Source organism: Thunnus albacares, chromosome 14 (assembly GCF_914725855.1).
Source record: "Thunnus albacares chromosome 14, fThuAlb1.1, whole genome shotgun sequence".
Lineage (NCBI taxonomy): Eukaryota > Metazoa > Chordata > Actinopteri > Scombriformes > Scombridae > Thunnus > Thunnus albacares.
The window spans coordinates 19042190-19047968 of NC_058119.1; positions in this window are offsets into that span (position 1 = coordinate 19042190).

Below are 5779 nucleotides of genomic sequence, written 5' to 3' on the forward strand. Positions count from 1 at the left end.
TTTTCTTGATACATATTTTTAAGAGCAATTAAATAATTTTATCAGGTACATTTTTTTTTAAAGTCACATTTTCCCCTTTTCATTTACCACAGCAAATCACACTACTCTTTTTGTGTGTGTGTGTGTGTGCGTTGCCTTTATCCCCTTTTAGAAGATGAGATAGATTTAGACACTAGATTTTAGAGAGGAAATTTTCTTTCCTGTTACACTAGGTGAAAGGGACAAAGACACTGGTAAAACATTGCACAACACAATACAAAAACAGACCATGCAGGGGTGAACACATGCAAAGCCAATAAGCTGTACAAAAGAGAAGACATGAACAAGGGTCATTCTTTACTGCAGGATGTCCTGTTGAACTGGAATCTTGGCCCCTTTATATCTGTGCTCTATCCACAGAAAAAGTATTTTAGATATATTGCATACTTGACAAAAAAAAACCCCATCTTTGATCAACCAGAAATGAAGCCCCTACATCACGTATCTAACCACACGGAGCATTGTTTTCTTTCTCCACCGTCTGTAAAATAGCTCTATTCATCTTCTAGACGAGGGAAAATGCTGAGACCACAGAACATTCCACCACAGGCCAATATAAAGGCTTGAAGCGACCTCTCATCCGCAAGGGCTTGTATTAGTAGTTCTTCATTGTGTGTGTGTGTATGGGAGGGGGGGGGGTCTCCATGTGTGTGAGTTAAGGTGTTTGTGCTGCTCTGTAGATGTCTACAAATGAGTAGCCCCCTAAGCCAACTGACAGTAACGCCTCACCCCTCACAGGCACACCACAGAGAAAACCAGTGAGCGAGCAGCAGGGTGTTGGTGTAAGCATTTCTGTCTTCTTCTGCTTTGTCTCGCCATCTTGACTGACAGGCTGTGGGTCTAAATCTCTGTTCTGCTGCTTTGATCTCTTAACACAGTATTTCTCTGTTCCTCAATACCAGCATCATGTTCACCGAGTATGAGAGGCATACAGATACGGTGCGGTGGCTCTCCTTGATAGCCCATAAGCCCCAAACAACCCCTGGCCTCCGTGGGGGGTGAGTTGAGATGTGGATGGAGAGAGACCCACATTGAGAATCCTTTTCTTTTACAAAGGAAAAGAGTTATGCATGGCTTGATTGGCTACTGTGGGCGTGGGATTCGGGATGCATTGCTCTCTTTTTGATGTGTTTGAAGGGTTTCTCCTGATCCTAGCCGGCTACTTTGATCTCTGTTAAACAAAATATTCCCAAATCCCATAGTCCTGACTGAGAGATTAGCGTCCATATATGCATAAACATCTAAGAGGTGTTCAACTAGGGCACTGGTCAGGTCACATGACTGTATAAACTTAAGAGGCAAGCAGGTCCTCACATCAAAACTTCTAAAGGTGTTTATGTTTGTATGTCTGATAATTATCCAGGCCGAGGATTATTTTTCTGATAAATGAGGGCATTCTCATTTAAAAGTGAAAGACCCATGTGTTGCAGTCCGGTGTGTGAAATGGATATTACAGAAATAATTAGACTGATTAGAAGTTCCTTATGTATAAGGAAAGATGAGCTGTTGATGTTCAAACCTGAATTACGGACACATTGTCTCATGAAGAACAAACGCAGTGTTTGCTGAGCCTTATGTGAAGTAGAGTTTAACCAGTTATAAACCATAGAAACCATAGAAACAGGTTAGTTTAATGTTTTCTACATACAAAGGAAGGGCTTTGTTTGTTGAAGGATTTAGATGAGACTGAAGATGAAATATTTCATGTGTTTTTGCTCATTATATGATTATTTAAGGGCTACACTTTTTAGTAAGATGTCCTGAACTGATTAGTTCTTCTGGTTGGATGATTATGGTGGATAGTTTTTTGTGGTGCTTGAGATAAAGTTGTTTGTTTACACTGTAATGTTATTTAAAAAGTTATTTTCTTCGTCAATGTTTCAGCACTGCAACAGTATCTTTGGTGTCTAATAAGTCCATGTGGGCTGGACACTTGTATGTGCATGACACAATAAATAACATATAGGTAGATTGCAGCAGACTCTGAATGCCCTGCACAACAAGAGATCATACTTATATTCTGGCACTGAAATGATTGATCTATTAATATTTCTGTAACTGATCAAGCCTGTATGGCCCTCATCCTTTCAGCAAGCTCCACTGACTGTATTCGCCCCAAGAGCAGTTCTGTGACCTTGTTAGAGCTTACTCCAATATACCACCCTTGATTAAATACAAGCCACACTTTTACACCGTCTAATTTAGTATTACTATTTAGGTCCCAATTAAATTCGTAGCAAAGGAAATTGGATCATAAACTCTTTAAAGGATCGTTAACAATCATTAGACAGGATAATGGCATGGCAATCAAAATATGTAAAAAAAAAAAAAAAAAAAAAAAAAAAACTTCCAAAGTCTTTTAGTGACTTTGTTGTTTTTGGACATTTTCCAAGCTGATTAATGTAGAATTGATTGATTTACAGTTGTAATTAGCTGTCTTCTGCATAGATGCATAATAATCATATATCTGCCTGCTTGTTTTAAAGTATTAATTGGTTTCATTAACAAAAGCAGTTAATTGAATAACAATTAACAAAGTTGGCGATGGCATTGACACAGCGCGTGCAAACTCCCTTGTGTTTTCCCTACGATGATAATGAAACCACCTTTTTATCAGATTGGAATTTTGTGTGTTGGACTATGTAATGACTAATATGATATTGGGCTTATTAGTTTATTCGAGTGGCTCACTGAGGCGTTTCGCTGGTATTGAACACGTTGTGTTTAACAGGTAGGCACCATATGTTGCCTTAATCAGACATTGGAATCACATTTGGTTGTTAAATTGTCATCTAATAAAAGCAGGTAGTAAAACAACTTGAGCTAATTCAATTTCAGGCGAGTTTAGGTGAAGTGAACAGCTGTTCGTATTTGTTGAATTGTTTTAACATTCCCTCTCTTGTTTTGTTTTTTTTTTCCCTCTTTTTTTTTTTAGGTTTAACTCCAATAGCCTGTTTCTTTCTCAACTTTTCTTGTAGAAAATAGAGATGGAGGGTGGACTAGCTGTCCACTCTCTTTTAAAGAAGACAATACCAGGCATATTGTAGTGACAGCTTGCATTGTGTGTGTGTGTGTGTGTGTGTGTGTGTGTGTGTGTGTGTGTGTGTGTGAGAGAGAGAGAGAGAGAGAGAGAGAGAGAGAGAGAGAGAGAGAAGGGGGACAGGAGAATGTGTGTGTGTGTTATGTTTGAAAAACTGAAAAACAGAGAATGTGTGTGAGCATGTGCGTGTGTGTGTGTGTGTGTGTGTGCATGTGTGTTACAATGACAGCTTGTATTCTCCGTGATTAATGATGTGCTGTGTGACTTGATAAGTGCTTCGGAGGACCAACGCTTGTTTCAATTAGACCTTGTGAAGGTCGCGACGCCGCGCCGGCCTCTCATTATCATATCCATAATCAATCCACATTATCATAGGGGAATGTGGAATGGATGTGTGATATCTTGGTCAGACACACACAGATGAGCGCACACACACACAGAAACACCTAATCACATACCAAAACACAATGACATACTCTCTCACTCACAAGAGCACACACACACACATACACACACACCCGTCACTCCAAGTTGATTTGAATCATAACAGTGGCTGTCGGAACGGATTGTCTGTTTAGATTAAGAGTGTGTATCTGAGAATTAAGCAGCGTTGATGGTGGTGGCATTTCAGATCCCCTCTGCAGACACAAATGCCAAAACATCATTCTGTCACTACCCCCCCCCCCTCTCTCTCACACAACCACATATACGACCAGCTGCACACACACACACACATGCACACACACACACACTTACCCAGTACCCTGGGGCATTTTTAATAGAGGCGAAGTGATTCGTATGTTTTTACTCCTCTAATAAGAACAGATTGAGTGGTATTTACACTTCACCGGCTGATCTAACCACCTACACATTTCCCTCATGCTTCTGCTCAGTGGCCAAAACAGACATGTGGAAAGGACCAGAGCTTGGCTTTGAAACGGCAACACAACATGAACGTTATCTTTGTCTCACTGGCTCATGATGGCAAGTAAAATATGAACTGCTAAAACTGGAAAACTGCAGCCAGATTTTGCGTGTTTTAGTGAGTCGTCTTTGTCTCGGGCAGTAAAGATGATATGATGAAAGTCTGACAACAGACTCAAAAACCTGGCGAGCACATTGGCCCCACTTGTGATCTGACTCCCAGAGAATCTCTCATTTAATCAAGTCGAGTTGAGATTGAAACACAGAACTAAAGGTAATAACATGAATTGAGGCAAATGTTGGAGGTTAAAACTAAAGAATCACACTGTACTGGAGCAATTAAAGGAATCAAAGCAGATATAAAAAATTAATTAACTCAGTAATATTCAGTGGAGGGAGAATCTTCCTAGCCGCTCAAGATAGATAGGCTCTCAAGGTCTGAGTAAAGCCACCACAGAGGAACTTAAAGCACTTAATATCACACAGTTTAAGTGTGAAAATGTTTCTCTCTCTCCCTCTGTTTGATATATTGTGTTTTTATACTTCACTAAGTGAAGATATTTTGCATCAGATGTCAGTTCATTGTTTCATTTCAGTGGATTTTTAAGTACAATAGCTGCTGTATGAATTAAACCTTATGACCTTCCTGTTGTGAGACAAAGTCATTTCCCACCAGGGCATCCTGCAACCTCCTGGTAACAGGACTCTCTTAAACACTGTGGTTGCATACCAGACTGCGCCTGGATGAACTAAAATTAAAAATTTAACAAAAACTAGCATCAAAGGTTATAATCATGAATAATTTCTTTAGACTTCCATATTTCTCATCAGGTCCTTGTATATGTCACCGTTTGTGGATTAACTGGGTTCATAGTGTATCAGTAAATCTATCAGATCCGATGGAGCCATGAGCCTAAAAAGTTGCAAAGCACTGGCCTGGGAGGTGAAACTGAACGTTTCCCTCCTTATTAAACACTTAAAGGTGGGAATTTACTTCATGAATCAGTTCTGCTTAACACTGATGGCTTTATCTGTGTATTTTCTACAGATGGAGAAAGAGAGTCGTGACATTTCTTTTTGGCAAGGAAAAGGCCATACTCAGCAGGAGTTATCAAAGGCAAAAAGTAAAAAGTTCGAGTTAGCTATCTCTCTCTCTCTGCCTCTCTCTCTTCCCCTGGAGATACTCATGTTAAGCATAATTAAGCAGATTTGATTAGCATCAAGCCTGGCTTCCTCTCTTGACTTTTAATGAATGTAAATCTACCATCTACATCCTAAAGATTAATTTCTGCCAATTAAAAAACACAAGAGGGCTTATTGGAGAGAGGGGTGAGGTGGGGGGTGTTGGGTGGAAAAGAGTGTTAAAGTCCTTTGAGTTGGAGTACAGTCGGAGTTTTATCCTCTTCCCCCTTGTCTTATGGTGAGATGGTCTCTGGAGATCTGTGTGTCTCTCTCTCCCTCACGACCAAGATCATTATCAGCACAATGTTCCGTGAAAGCCACTTTGAAAGGACTGCAAGCTCCATATGTAAATGATGGGAGTGTGTGTGTGACTGTGTGAGTGTGACTGTGTGTAGACTGGATGAGGAAGCAGTACAGAAACAGGTAAGGGGGTCAATTTGTCAAGACAAGGTTATTGGCCCCCTTATGAGCATTTGTACATTCACATCTCTCTGGTTAGAATATTTCTTGAGGCATTTGATTCAGATTTTTATTGATTCAAGACGGTGGTGTATGGAGTATAAACAACAGAAGATAATGACAAAACACTGGCAA